The sequence below is a fragment of the Danio rerio genome, chromosome 9 (genome assembly GCF_052040795.2).
Source record: "Danio rerio strain M-AB ecotype USA chromosome 9, GRCz13ab, whole genome shotgun sequence".
In the NCBI taxonomy this organism is placed as follows: Eukaryota; Metazoa; Chordata; class Actinopteri; order Cypriniformes; family Danionidae; genus Danio; species Danio rerio.
In genome coordinates, this window is record NC_141029.1 from 42097501 (window position 1) to 42114357 (window position 16857).

The window sequence follows — 16857 nt, forward strand, 5'->3', positions numbered from 1 at the left end:
GTATTGCCATCTTAATGCTAATTTTATCATCTACAATACAAAGGTTAACACATTCTGAATTAAAATAACCAGCTGCATTTAATAACGTCAAAGAACAATGTATGCCGACATACTGTTCAATCTTACTGCCGTTCATCAACAAATATAACCGTGTTATAAATGGTTATGCAAATGCTTTAAGAATCATATTACATTCATAATATTCAATTTATGAATTAATTGATTTTATTTTATTTAATCAATGTGATTATTTCTGTACAATGCCTGCACGTTTAATAACGCATTTCCAGTACTTGATTCAATGTGATAATAATTTCTTTTCATTCAGTATAATTTCTGGTGTCATGTTTAAAATATTTTGAGGGATAACAAAGTAAAATAACTGCAATAAAAACTAATTTTCACTCATCTTTATGTCCGTTTACCGAATAATAGGATATAAATCAACATGAATATGAATATTATATCTCTAAATAATAATAAAGTAATACTAACAGTATAAATAAAAAGTAAAAAATAACAATAATTATTTAAATTGAGTAGACTTTACAACTTCAAAAATTTTTTAGTAAACATATACTAAGTGTGAACCTACACTGGTCTCACAGTTCGTTTACGATTATCATGCCATCGATTCAGTTTAATTCGATATCTTAGTGCATCACAGTGCACTGACGATGCTTTCTATAAAGAATTTTACATTTTACCTCACAGCAAAATAATTCTCTCATAAAAATGTATCATTTTTAATAACATTTTATATGTATTTGTATTACAATTTTGTCCGTCAATACAAGCAGTCAGATATATAAACTGTACCTTTCATTTAACCTGCTCAAACTAAAAACTCTTTTTGAATGCATCAAACAAAACTCAAGCACATGCATTAAACAACATGAGCATTTATAACAAAAAAATAAACAGTAATATCGTCCTGCTCGCTTTGAGTGTTGTTGAGCGAGTTGTTAAATGCTTATGATTGGTCATGTACTCAACAGAAAAGGCTGCAATTGGCTCTAATGCTCTGGCACTGTTAAACGGCAGCAGTGATCACAGCTGATTCATGATAGACACGGAGGAGAAAACTCACTCTGCAGACATACTTGTGTCTAGATCCACAAGTATCACTGGGACAGCCGAGAGGAGAGGAAACATTATCTCACAAACATGCCAGAAGGTCAAAGGTCCACAGTGAGAGAAAGAGAGAGAGAAAGAGAGAGAGATAGAGAGAGAGAGAGAGAGAGAGAGAGAGAGAGAGAGAGAGAGAGAGAGAGAGAGAGAGAAATTGAGTTTATTTTCATTTTTCTAGTGAAATAGGGGCTTCTGTTGTAACTTCAGTGTCAGTGAATGAATGTCAGCAAACACACGCAGTTAATTGTGCAGAGTTTCTGCATATTAATTACTCTCGCTTGCCTCCCTCACTATAGTATATAGCGATATAGTGCATATAAGATAAATTATGTCAGTATGTAATAACCGGTTAGGATCTATTACTGAACCAATAATGAATTGTTTGCATCTGCATTGAGGTGCACCGAAAAAACAATTAATTTTGACACCACTATTATACATGCATATGTAACCCCCATAAAATAATGAATGGGTGTAAATAAAACAGATAAAATAGATAAGACAAATAAAAACAGATAAAATAATAAATAAATATACACCTCATCATCATTATTAAAGTGTTAAAGTGTTGATGCTAAAATAAGTATTAAAATAAAATGTATAAAAAATGTTAAAACATGTATATGTGAGTTATAATTCTCTGATTGGGTGTCAGGCTGTCAGCAGTCTTAAGTCAGCAAATGAGAGCGCTGGATGCTCATCTCCGCCCCCTTGTGGTTGTGGATATTACAAAAGCATCGGAAGAGACACACAGCGTGACAGAAAGGAAAACCGAGTGATTATAAAGTAAATATAGCGAAAATACATTAGTTAAAACTTTTAAAACCAATATAATGTTAAAAATATAAGTCTATAGCACGAGGATGGCGAGGGATTGAGTAGATATATGCTGATTTGAGCGCGATGGATGCATTTTGACTCGGTGAGTTCATCATTAGCTTATTGCTAAAATAATAGAAACATATTGAGTGACAACATGTTAAATGTGATAATATTTTATTAGTTTCATGTTTAAGAAGTGATAGAAAGTTGTATCTTTCTGTTTAATGGAAGAATTATCCATTATCACAAGGTTATAAAACCGCATGGTGTTTTATTATTTACTACAGCTCACAGACATCACTGTGGTCACGTGTACCTGATAGGAATTAAAAAAAGAATACATTAGAAGAACAGGTAACTGAAATTAATGTTATTTGTTATGACAATATATGTTTTGTATATGTTTTGATGCTATTTTGTTCTTTATGTATATATTTTTTTATCATATTGTAATACTGAATATTTGCTCTGGTCTGTGAAAACAGGCCAGGTTTTTTTTGTTGCTGGATTTTGGAATTCTTGCGATTCTCGGTTGATGGCGAGCCTCCTAAGTGCAGTTTCAGTGGACCTACAGGAAAGGACTGATTTCTAGGGAAAAAGGACACTTGCTTTTTCTACTATTTCTCTTCACTCAAGTAAGAGGATTTGATCCTTAAGACTGTTTCTCTTTTTTTTCCAAGAGGAGGACATTTTGTGAGTACCCAAAAGACAGTTGAAAGTAAATAATTCATTTATTTTATTTTGATCTTCCTGGATTTGAAACTTGATATATTTGGAAAAATTTTATTTGGTTACATGTAACAAAACAATTTGGAAATTGCTGATTTATTTGAACTCTCATCTATTTGTTAAATTGTGAATTTAACAAAATTTACAGCGTCATATAAAGGGTGCACCCGGGGTATATTTTTAATTAGTGTTTATTTTATTGTTATTTCTTTTGTGTGTGTATATAATACAGAACAACGTTGTGCAACTTACCCTTTCGTCTCTGTGAGTTACTCAGCATCACCACTACCTCCTTTCCCGTTCTTAGTAATCTTCTGATTTTAATTGTTTGGTCCTTTAAGGTTTAATACCCGTTACACATATGTATACAAGGACTAACACTGGCTCATACTGCAGACAGACAAAGGACAATATGAAGGAAAACAAAAAAGAAAAGAGACAACAACCAAAAAAAAAGCACATCATAGTCAAAAAACATACAATCAAAACTAGAGAGAGTATTTAGTTTGCTCTTGAGATATAGATGTCAAATCAAGAAATTGACCCCAGGTAACCAAAAATTTTCTTACGGAGCAAGTCCTTAAAAATCTGAGTCTTTCCATCTGAATGACATATATCGTGACGGAAATCCAGTTCTAGAATGAAAGGGGTAAAGGTGATTTCCAATTAAGCACTAGTCTTTTAACTACGGCCATGCCTTGCATTAAAAACTCTTTCATTGTTTGAGGAAGAGAAAATGTAGTTTTTGAGAAGCCAAATATGGCATGTTTATTACAAAAGCTTATTTTAAGCATTTATAAAACCCCACTAATACTAAATATGTATATCAAGGATTAGTGTGTGACGTGTATCAAATTGTCTATGGCTTGACACCAGAATATGTGTATACTGTGCATGAAATTACTGTTTATTTTAGCGTCAGAGCTAAGCAATGCAAGAATGATTTTCCAAAAGTTCTGCTTGGCCAGCAAACTGTGTCCTAAGATCCTTTGACAAGTGTTGTTCTCCACAGTCTGGTAGTCATGAAGATCTCTGGATTTTGGCCAGGATCAGCCTCCTGTTACTGACAAACTCTCTCCAAACACCAGAACACATTCACAGACTGCAGCATCCAAATATACCAAGCTTTGAAAATGAAACAGATGGAAATAAGAAAGCAAAAAAAAAAAAAAAATGCTCTCACTGACGCCCGTGAAAACAAACATGAAAACTTATTTTTAATTTAAACAGTCATTTAAATAATTGTGAAGGGTTAAACTGTGACTTTAAGCTATCAAAGGTCTTGTCTATCTCCATATAACGGATGCCAGCTAAGAGAAGTGTGAATAAACCTCAAGAGATGCAGAGATTTCATTTGTGTCCATGCTAGCAAATGTTTCCGTGCCAGAAACATCTGTTGAAATCATGCCTGCACAAGTAGAACCAGAAGAGATACATTGGTGGTTCGAGATTTGGGGAGAATGGGGGCTAATGCATGTCAAGAAGGCCATCTAGTATTTACTGTGCCGGTAAACTGTATTCCCCTGGCCTCAAAAACATGCATTAGTGAGTGACTGAAGTGGTATTAGTGACTGAAGTGTGAGGCTGTTTAGTGCACATGTTAATGTGCACACCTTCCATGCCAGATACATCAGGTTACATCCTGCTCTCTGTGGTGCTAGGAGAACTAAAAAAGTTACACTTATGCCATGACCTGGGAATGAGGTGGGGGTAAAAAGAAAGAACTATATAATTAGACCTCAATCACATGACCTTAAAAGGTACTTTAGTGGCTGACATTAAAGGCTTTGGTTTCTACCATCCTTGTTGAAGGGGTTTTGTTATGCTCTTTTCCAAAGAATTTATTATGTTTGGTGGTCGGAGGTTTAGTATAAATGCCTGCATGATTGGTGGTTGGAAAAATGCATTAATTTTCACACCATTTTAAGGCCTTGCGAATAATTGAATTGAAACAACAAAAGTGATGGACCCTTTTCACATTTCCTGGTTTCTCAGTAATAGAAGTCATCATGGTTGGGTAAATTTGCAGAGAGTGAGAAAGCACAACAAATATATATATATATATATATATATATATATATATATATATATATATATATATATATATATATATATATATAATAAATATATATATATATATATATATATATATATATAATAAATATATATATATATATATATATATATATATATATATATATATATATAATAAATATATATATATATATATATATATATATAATAAATATATATATATATATATATATATATATATATATATATATATAATAAATATATATATATATATATATATATAATAAATATATATATAATAAATATATATATATATATAATAAATATATATATATATATATATATATATATATATATATATATATATATATATATATATATATATATTAGGGATGTAACGGTATTGTAAATACCGTCATACCGCAATATTAATTTTTTTCGATATTACCGAAGTCGCATGACTCGGTAAAACTATAGGTCTTCTGAGAAAATTTGCTCAGGCGAATGAAGCGAACGGGAGATAGCTGAAACTTCATTTCCCATCAGCCCCGGCGTGGCCATAATCCTTTGCGGTCTGTTGTCGCTACAGATCCAGTAATGCGGAAATGGAGTGTGCTGCTAGTAGCGGAGATGAAAAAAAGATGGAAATGATCGAACCTAAAGCGGGTGTTGTCGCCGCGCGCGTGCTGAATAGCGGTGCTGTCGCGCGCGTTCTGATCAGCTGTGTTGTGGCGCGCGTATTGTAAAGCGCCGAGGGGGGGTTGAGCGCGCATACTCAAGAGAGGTGTTATCGCGCGCCTACTGAAGGGCTGGACTGGACGGAGGTTGTGTCGCGTCGCGGGGGCACTTTTGATCGTTTTGGAAGGGCATTTTCTATCCAAGACTAAAAAGGGCATGTGCACTGCACAGGTTGAGCCCTATGTGTGCACGTGCCTGCAAGTTGGGGAATACGACTAATAGCAGTCATGGGGACTGCAGAAACACAGCACACTGTTCAGATTGATGCAGACATTGACTTGTACCGCAAAGAGACCTCTATCTCACTCATGGTTTGTCTTCTCAAGTGGGGGAAAGACAATGCACAACGTCACCCACTGCTGTCAACATGGGCCAAGTCATATCTCTGTCCCAGAAACCTCAGTCCCAAATGAGAGGGTTTTTTTCTGTTGCAGGGGACATTGTAAATACCCAGAGATACCAGCTTTTACCAGATTATAGTTATATGATAATTTTCCTTTAAACCCATCTCTATCTAAGTGAGTGATTAAATGTTAAATGTGATTAGTTTTTAACAATACTAAATTGAAACTTTATTTTTTTACATGGTTTAATAATTTTTTGTTATTAAAATTGAAGTTCCTGTTTCAAAGCTTACAGATAGATGGCTAATTTGTATGTCATTGACACTTTTGGCACTTTTTTGGAGTATTTTCAAAAGTTTTTTTTTCCTGTAAATGATTCAATAAATACCGTACCGTGACATTCATACCGAGGTATTACCGTACCGTGAAATTCTGATACCGTTACATCCCTAATATATATATATATATATATATATATATATATATATATATATATATATATATTTTTTTTTTTTTTTACAATCCTATTTGCTAAAATAATAAAAGAAAAACTCTATGATTATGTCATCTTGTCTTTCTGAAAAAGAAAAAAAAAATGTGTGAGATTGATAATGTCAGCCAGAAGAGAGAACAACAACACATTTATCAACATAGGCTCATTCTGAAAACAAGTATTTACATTTATACAACAGTTCTGTCTAATTTTTTAATCTTATTGGCTGATAGCTGTGCGATATTCTGCAGATAACAGCACTCGTAGTCTCTTCACCCTTGTGTACTGGTCCACCCACATACAGCGACAAGCAGAGGACACTCTACACTCTACAAGAATGTAGTTGTTTAGATTACAACTTTACAGTTTATTTATAAAGATAGTGCCTATTTTAAATATTTATAATTTCTGAGCATCGGATTCAGTCTGAGCAGATCAAAGAAAGTGATGGTTGACGTTTCGCTGAGAGAATGCATAATATGTGCTATGGGGAGAAAAAAAAAATTCTCAGCTTACGTTTCAATCTACAGCTAACCAAATCATTATAAATCAGGTAAGTGACATTCTAAGTGGATCTCTTTTTTTGTATGTTGTAGTGAAACTGGTAGTGTTTGCCTTGCATTGGTTTTTAGGGGTTAATTATTGTGATATCCCAATTGCAACAGAGAAAAACTGGGAAATCTCTGCAGACTGATGGCATTTCTTGCCGTTCAGCCATATAATTCTAAAATGTGAGCAAAATCACCTGTTTTGTCTCCACTTTAGACATTACACTAGAGAATCATTGAAATACTAGCTCTAAAGTGACGTTTGTGAACAGGCAACAATTTCTGTTGTTCTCACTCGTTGCAGTGCGATATGGCTGTATTTCGGCAAAGGTGGGGGGCATAAAGGCACTCGTCTTGTGGCCTTGAGCCAACACACATATTTCACAGTCTCCAGAAATGTGTATAGCAGTATTTTTTCAGACTGAGCTTGGGTTGAAAATTAACATCATGATACATTCACAAATGGTAACTTTTTTTCTTTTTGTAATTTGATGCGAAGATAATATAATACATAAATACATAGAAATTTTTCTACATTTGAAATAAAAAAATGTAAACATTAAAAACGTTCAAGAATTTAATATGTTGATCACTGTTATATGCATCTTGCGAAAAGACTCCATTAAGCAAAGCTCCAATTGTCATGCACATCTTTTCTGGAAAGTACAGTGTGATCGGTAGTAAATCTCCACTGAGGGCCAGATGGCTCTCTCGTGGAAACTTAAAAACCCCTCAAAAAATACATGCAGAAACCCAGGCAATACTCTGAGGGATTAGTAGTTGCTGAATAAACAGAAGATTGAACTGCTTTCATTGTTTCAGCATAACCAATAAACAATATGGAATGATCTCACAGTTTTTTTTTTTCCCAGACACTTCACTGAGTTATGAGGTGTGTTTTGGAGTAAATAGTATACATTAAATGAAAAATTATAATATTATACATGAGCAATTCCATTCAAAATATCAGCCTTGCCATGAAAAATACATAACACCTTTCTACGTTTTTTTTTTTTTGTTGTTGTTTTCGTCCAGGCTTCTCTTTTACAGCACTTACAGTTTTACAAATGTCTCTGCAAATGTTTTCAAACATTTATATTTGATTTATTAAATAAAAAACTGCCAATTTGACAGTCAAAACCACAGACATGTCACATCCGTAATGAGACTTTTTCCTTAAATCAAAAAATCTAAAAAATTTAAATAAATAATCAATATTTTTTATAAATAATCAATATTTTTTTTTCTATAGAAAGTCAACTCTTATCCTTTTCATTAGCATCATTCATTTTGGGTTGTGCAAGTTTAATTCACATAATTTCTACAAAGCATGTTGTATACTGTAAACTTGCTAACTTTTGGTCACATCCATAACGCATGTATATTTTCCTCGTTTAAAATATTGAAAAACATTTTAGAGATTAATATTTTTTTCTAATCCCATAACCCGTGGTTTGTTTTAGAAAATATCATTAATAAAAAAAAAAAACTTATGTGAATTTATGATTTGAGACCGTGATTGGATCCCATAAATCATAACAAATCAAGATGAACACTAGCAACTAGCAGCTTAAAAAATTAGCAACCATGCAACAAATTTAGCAATCTGGCAACAAGCCATAAAAACCTAGCAACCATGCCAGAAATCATAGCAGCCCAAGAGGAACACTAGCAACGGATCCTAGAGGCTAGGGTATTTAGTACCCTAGCTAATGTGCCCACCTACCATGCCAAATACAACAGTTCAAATCCAGCTTATTTCAGTGTGAGCAGAGGTGACACTGGTGCCATGACCCAGAAAGCAGTGAAATCCAGGAGGGTGAGTTTAAGAGAGGCTGCAATCTTTTGCAATCTTGTTAGCACACCCACCACCCAAGCCAGAAATGCTGTTTTTAATCCCTAGAGTAGAAATGCAGCGGTTACTCAGGCACCAAGACCCAGATGGGAGCTTTAGTGATTATCACTGAAAAGCATTGCTGCTCCTGATAAAGCAGTAGTTTAATATATCATTACACAACACCTACACAACTAATTGTTTAATCATTTTGAAAGGGATATTTCAGGCCGTTTCCAAGAAAACCTTAACACTTGAATGAACTGCAGAGCTGAATTACAGCACAACCCTCTGGGAGGACAAAAAGCCAGTGTGCATGCCATTAATTACAGCCACTGCAAAGAGTGAACAAAGAGAAAACTAAAAATGAACATGCTCTTTTACACCACTCATTATGCTTGCTTATCCTTTCAGAAATAACAAAAGGCATCGCTATAAAGCCAGCTAATTTTCTTCTCTACTGTCTCCGATTTTATTACCAACATTCTGTTTGCTTCGCACACTTTCGAAGAGTGACCTTCGTCTGGAAGGAGGACTGACTTTTGGGTGAAATCAGGAAGCTTTTATGCATGAAGACAAAAGAATCAAACATTGTAAACACTGCTGATCCTTTTGACAATCACTCACAAATCAATATGTGCTTGGTAGGAATACAGAATGTTCATATTCCTTAGTCTTTTTTTTCTGACTTATTATGCGTTATCTTTTCAAACCAGTCAGACTTTGTTTTTAGCAAAGCAGAGAATCAAAAACCTGAAAATGTCAGCAGGCCTTTATTGGCTTTTCACTGACCTGTTTGTCTGTCTTTAAAAGTGGTCATATAATGCTTTTTATACATTCAGCCAGCTTTAGTGTGATATGCTTGCTGATTGAGCAAGAAAATGTCTGCAAAACTGCAAAGCTTCACACATTTCCTTCCTTCATTTTCCTTTGGTTTCATCCCTGATTATCAGGAATCGCCACAACGGAATGAACCGCCAACTATTATTAACCGTTGTATGCAGCGGATGCTACTAGTACTGGGTAACATCCATACAAACTCATACACTACAGACAATTTAGTTTATTCCATTCACCTATAGTACGTCTTTGGACTGTGTGGGAAACCCACACCAATATGGGCACAGTGTTTCCTCTAGGATTTCTTCCAGCTGTGGTGGCAGGCCTTTTACACAAATCTAACAACTACCTATGGCATTGTTTTAATGACAAATGGAGAAATGTGGTGAGCGCAGTATTACAAGTCATAACATTTATGTAACACGAGCATGGGAATCGCTTTGCTTGCATGCCGATTTCCTCTGCTTGTGCACAAATCTTCTTGCACAAACCTTTAAAAATATACACTGTTTAAGCACAGATCTTCTAAAGTGCAATTTAGCGTGTTTATGTAACAAGTATGTGTGCGACATGTATTAGATTTGCTAAAAATAGACCTATAGACCTATAGAGTCCAATAGTCCTATAGAGCGGCATTAATGCATTAATGCATAAAGTATAATTATGGAAAATGTGTTCATCTTAACTAAAAGCTACGTCATGTTTGCTGGCCTCACGCATCACGCACCTGTCAGTTAATCAGTCTCTCAGCACGAAACCTTAAAGGGTTAAATAAACACAAGCACAGTGGAAACCATGGGGGAAGAACATGTAAAATCCACACAGAAACATCAACTAGTTGGGACTCGAACCAGCCACCTCTTGCTGTGAGGTGACAATGCTAACCACTGAGCCACCATGCTGCTTAAGCTTCAAGCAAAAAGGCAGTTATTTTCTATATCTGTTTCTGAAATGCCTTCCACTAAATTTCCACTACATGCCTTAATTTCCGTCCTGAGTTTTCTACAGGATATATATCAGCGGTTCCGGCCCACAAGAGGCCCTCAGCGAGCTCTGAGGGGTTGGGTTGTACAATTTTTAGCAGTTCATTTTATCCCCTTGCTGACCAAAAGTTCCTTACTGCAAGCTTATATGTGGAGGGGGGTGGGGGGTAGGGGTATTACAATATTTTCTGTGGGAAAAGGGGGTCTTAGGCAAAAAAAAAAAGAAAAGTTTAAAACCACTAATATACATAACAGAATCCCAAATGTGAATATTTTTAAGTCATTAAAGTAGGGTAAGGATGTGACCACAACAGGAGGGTTAAAGCATAGAATACTGCAACATAAATTAAATAATTTCAAACAAAAAAATTATTAAGTATAAGGAAAGTTTTAAATTTGAAATTTCTAAGTTTGATCCATTGTTGGACGTTGTTGTCAACATATCAAAGTATACATTTTTTACAGCCCTTTAAGTTCAGCCCTTTAAAAAAAAAATTATAATAAATAAAAAAATATATAAATTAAAAAAAGTGTCAGATATTTTATTATTAGATTTATTATAATGTGTGCGGTAGAGGGTTAAGGGACAGAAAGACACTGAACCCGAACTGACCGTGCTGTCACACGAGAGTCATTAGGCTCAGACGCAACGTGTTAAGATATGTCCAAGATTCAGCGGTGGTTCAGTCCTGCTGTGATTCCCATCATTTATTCTGTTTGAGAGCTGAGCTGTGGACCGAGAGAGCCTAGAGATGCGTTGACAAATGACTGGCGGTGTAGAACAGCTTTTGGATTGAGCCCAGGATCTGTGTCCTGCTGCTGACATGCCCTCTTTCTGGACACACACACACACTCTCTGTGAAGCAACACTACTCAACAAATGGCCCCAGGCCAATTTTTTTGTGTGTGGATTGCATGATGTTGTCATCATTGTGGCAATCATAAATGCAATAATCACAAACATGTCATCCAACCATGTTAACAACAACAAGCAGCTGGCTGATGTGATGGCACATAATGTGTGATCGTCAAAATGTATACGCCCCAATTAAATTATATGTGATCGTTAAGCTTTTAATTAATTATATTAAGCAGTATATTTATTTATACAGTATATAGATTTAATACAAATTTCTTATTGAACTCATAAGAGGTTAGCAAATGTCATCTGAAATTTTCCTCTTTATACTGTTTTTGAATTTGTGCAAACCATAAATAGAAAAAAGATGGCAGATGAGCTGAGAAACTATTGTGATAGGAATTAAACTGTGCTATCCACTCTGTACACACATTGTAATGCTCATTTGCATGCTAACAAAGTTAAAAGTTGTTGCTGCACATGTACTGTTTTTATAAAATCAAAATGAAACAAATCTAGGTAAAGCACTGCCAGATATGCTAAATGCAAATCTGCATACTGTAACATTAACCTCTATCATACATATAGTTACACACGCACGCACATGCGCGCACACACACACAGTCAAACCCAAGTCAAAACCTCAGGCAAATTAAACTTTATTCAACCGGCAAGTATTTTTGGATGGGAAATGACACGGGCTTCTCCCGAACGATTATAAGACGAGGTACAAGACACATCTTTTTTGAAAAAAAAATATTTCTCAGCTTTTATCTATTATTATTTTATTCACAAACTGTGCAGCTTGTCACTGCAATGTATCTTTACTTCTGGAAGAACATTTCCTGAACCTCGGTATGGAAAGTCAGAAATGTCTGGCCCGTTTATTGAGACATTTATTAAAGAGGTCCTTCTAAAAATTTAGATGTAAACTTGTCATGGCCAGCAGCAGCAGCAGCTTTATAGAAAATAATTCATTCATTCATTTTACAAATATTACAAACAATGCAATTTGGAAACATTGCAAATGATGAACGATGAAAATTAGTTAAAATGCACATCTATAAATCTAATACTTATTTACTAAAGGAAATAGGCCTATAAACTACTTCCGCGTCTGTTCTGAAGTGAATTTGACGCGCAAATGAAACGGATCTGACACACGAATGAAGCAGGGTTTGACGCGCCAATGAAGCGAGTAAACTCAAATGTTCACGCGGCAATTTACGCGCGAATAACGCGATTTATCCGCGCGTTCCGTGTCTGGTGTGAACACAGCATTACGGTCTCATCTCTGAATTGGCTTCATGATGGTTTTATTATGTAATTGGAATAGTACAATTTTACCTGACTAATAAAATGTTAAGTTTTGATTCATTCTAAATTCTCCTGAAATCTTTTTATATCCAGTAGATTAGGCGGAGTCTGGGCTACCTTTATGATCCAACATAGTTATTTGATTGATAGGCACATCTGATTATACGAAGCTGTTCTGGGCGCGATTACATGCAGTTCTTTTAACCATCTAAACAATGAAAGTAGCAAGTTGCATTGGATTTGGCTAAATATTCTATTATTTTAGGAATGTCTGAGGATTTTGCAACCAGCCTATTTGAATATTAGTTAATCCTGCACCCTCTGAAAAATTTCAGTGTCGACATACTGTTCGTGAGAAGACACGCAAACCCGGGGTGTGAAACTCTTGAGCGGCGATTGGTCTCTAATGAACGTATAACTGAAGAGTAAGGGAACAGATAGAAATCAAAACTCTAAATTAAATCATAAATGATGAATGTGATCTGTTCTTACAATTTGAAATACAGTCTAACTTTTAGAATCACTTAAATTGGAGTCGGAATTCAGAACTAAAAACAAATAAATAAATTCAAACAAATAACAAAATTCTTTTCAGAAGCACTAGTAAAAGGCTAACATTCATTTAACCTTCGACCATGCTGTTAGTTTCTTTATTGGGCTAATAAATGGACTTTTACATATATTGTAGCTGCTATAACATGAACGGAGAACAGAAATTCAATGCTGTTGTGTAAATAACATATTACATCTGACTATTTAGGCTGTTTAAAAAAAAAGTTGTGATCTGGCACTATATAGATGATACAATTCATGTGAATTCAACTGCCTGATGTTTTTGTTGAGAATTTTGATGTATTGCTAATTTTTCATGGTGCTATTTACTGTGATTATATTCCCTCGTCCACCGGCTGCAAAACACCCCCAAGAACAGTAGGTTCCCACCAAGCGTTCAACTTCCTGCTCTCCTTCGGAAAGCCAATACGGAAGTAACTAAAACTGCAATTCGTCGACTCGCCTTGAGGGGCTGGCTCCAGGAAGTCCAGGTCATTTCTGACTGCTATGGGAAATTGGCCATTTTTACAGCTGATAATAACATGCTTACAGCCTGGTACAAAAGATGGTTTTGGTGCATATATCCATGATGAACCTTCATGACAACTGTGAGGGGGGTGAATTTTTTCATAACTCATCTGTTTCGTTTTTATTAAGTTATATTAAGTCTGCATAATTAAGGGTGTGGCCACTTGAGTGACAGCTAGATCTCGCTGCTTGCTGTCTCATCACCTCAGCTGATTAGCCGCCAGACTCTGCATATACTAGCATTTTTGTGTTGGTTAATGTTTCTTTACACAGTCAATTGCCTTTTGGGATTATTTTCTACAATTATCAGATGATATGGCATGCTGTGTGCACTTTATGGTGCTCATAAACCATTCACGTGGCCTCCGTTTCCATGGTGAGTGAAATTATATACTTATATTCCATCTCTATAAATGTATTTGCTTTATTTAAGATCGTTTATCATTTATTATGTTCTTTAGAGCTGTAGTGCACTCCTGAATCTGATAGATTGATTAGCTGTAGGCTCTAGAACAGTCATCTGAAGCGTTGTCATACACTTATGCCCAGAGTATATCAATAGCCTTGCATTTACTAAGACAGACTATATTTGAAGTGTATGGACGTATTAAGCGTTTACCTCCTGTTGAAAAACGTCATAAGAACAATGTTTAGTGGTTCAGTGTTTAGTGGCCTCACTCTCCGCCTCTTTGCCCTTGTTTGGTATCCCGCCATGGGTGCGATGACGCGCGAACAAAATGGTGACGGTTGGCCGCACCTACTTGTGGCTTCTTTTGTGCTCTTCACAAACCTATTGGTGACGTCACGGATACTACGTCCATATATTTTAGAGTCTATGGTTTCCACCATGTTTGACAGTAAGAATGGTGTTCTTAGGGTTGAAGGCTTCTTTTTTAAATGAAGGATACATTATTGTAGCCAAACAATTCCATTTTTGTTTTATCTAACCATGTCTGCCTTGAGATGTTCCGACCACATCCTCTGAGATTTTTCACAATGCGTAACGTCTTGAATTTTTTAAATATACTCTGCACTGTTGCTAATGGAACCTCAAAATATTTAGATATGGTCTTCTTTCCTGACTTTTGAGCAGCCACAATGTGCATCAGCAGGTCTTCACTGAACTACCCTGTCTTAGCCATGACAAACCAAAAGCAGAGAGGTTATTTTTTTCCACCTGTTGAGTTGATTCAAACAGCTGTTCCAAATGAAGCTTTAATTAGGGTGCTTTAGAACAGCTTGTAAAAAAAAGCTAAGAAATACTGTTTTACACAATGATGCCTCTTGTACATCGTTTAATTATCTTTTGGGAGAAGCCTAAAACTTGCTATTTGTATAAAAGTAGTCAAAATTTTAAACCTCTATACAGTATATATAATCAATAAGTAGATAAATGTCCACTTTCCGATGACAAGTCGCACAGGCCCTAACAGATGCCTCCAGACTAAATAACTAACAGCATAAATACACAGTATTTTCTCTGGAGAAAAGTGCACATGCTCCCTGTTATCGGGCAGTATTCAAAGAAACCAATATTTTCTAAATGAGCTTTGCTGCTGGCCATTACATCTGCAGTCCTCCACTTAATGAATCCTCCTAATAGCTACCTGCTTGGGACACAGGTGCTCTGCAAATTGCTTCCTCTAAATGATTAACGAGCCGAGGCTCTTCTCTAGGCAGTGTGCGCAGGACTGCAGGGAATCCAGCCATTTGCCTGGAGATGACATGATGGCCCGATCACTTAAGCAAACACTAATAATTTAGACAACTTTGCAAAACATGGAATATATATGGCGGTATGACCTTGGAAAATAATAAATGAAGTACACGTTTACTAAACAATAACAACATTCTTTTAAATAACTAATGAATAATTAAGTACTTTTTTAGTTCTCATTTTAATTTCTCTGCTCTTTTGCTAGAAGAAATCTCTACTTTAAACTAAAGTTTAGTTAATGCACATTCTCATTTCATGTAAATAGATGCTAATTATGGAGCCAGAGCAGTCTCAAAAATACTACATATACAAAGCCCATACATCCACAACACAATTCATATTTACAAAATTTAATTCAATTCAAAAGGCAAATCAAAAATACAAAAATATAATTGATAAACTCAACACAGTTCATGTACCCAATTCATTAATTAAAAGCATGATTAAAAATATATGTTAATCTAATTAATTATTTCAAAACGTAATCGAAAATTAAGCAAATCAAATTTGTAAATTCAAATTATAATTAAAAAAACAAAAATCCAATTTCGTAAATTTAACATATGCAGTTAATAAAAACAAAAAATCCTGTTCACTAGTTCAAAACACAATTCCCAAAAATATTCACGAAAAAATTTATGATTTTTACTTTGAGTTGTTTACAAATTGGATCTTGTAAACATTAATTTTGCTGTGCAAGTATGAATTTTATTTTGTAAATGTATTGTTTTTGAAACTGATATGGCTCCACAGATAATTACCAATTATAGCCGAATATTACTCTATCCTTCAATTGGTTGATCAAAAACTTTTTATTAAGAGTAACAGGAACAACGTATAAAATAAAATAAAAATAAAACATAAAATTGTCAAACTTTTATTTTAAAACAAAACAAATAAAATAACAATAATAAAATAACAATCAAACTTTTATTTCAATACAAAACTTAATAAAAAAAATTTAAAAAATAAATAAATAAAATGAAAAATAAAATTAAAATTAAAATGTGTTCTTTTTGTACCACAGTAGTCTAAAGTGATTTTAAAAAGTTGAATACAGAAGCAAAATTTATATTGGAATCAATAATAATGAGGTTAATTATATCTTAGTTGAACTGTGCTAGGTAACTATTTCATATAGATTTACATTTTTGTCATATATTCAAATTACTCACATAAACACAACCATAAGGCAAAAAACACACTAATAATTAACATTTAAAATAAATTACTACAGATGTCAAAAATCTACCAAACAAGCAAGCGGACACCGAAACTATTATACCTTTTTAAATACTGGTAAGAAGGTACAATAAATATGACTGAAACACAAAACTCGAGGAAAACAAAAATAATGCAGCACGTTTACTCGATCTAAGAATCCTTTT

General features: G+C 34.5%; 1 protein-coding gene and 1 long non-coding RNA gene across 7 annotated transcripts in view; one reads left to right on the forward strand and one right to left on the reverse strand.

Moving 5' to 3' along the window:
• Nucleotides 1-16857, reverse strand: part of ikzf2 (IKAROS family zinc finger 2) — a 397036-nt gene that overhangs the window by 284795 nt on the left and 95384 nt on the right. The window lies entirely within an intron of this gene.
• LOC103911684 (uncharacterized) lies at nucleotides 1863-2933 on the forward strand. The gene is made up of 3 exons (XR_015499767.1): nucleotides 1863-2053; nucleotides 2241-2307; nucleotides 2439-2933. It is a non-coding gene; the product is annotated as an uncharacterized LOC103911684 (long non-coding RNA).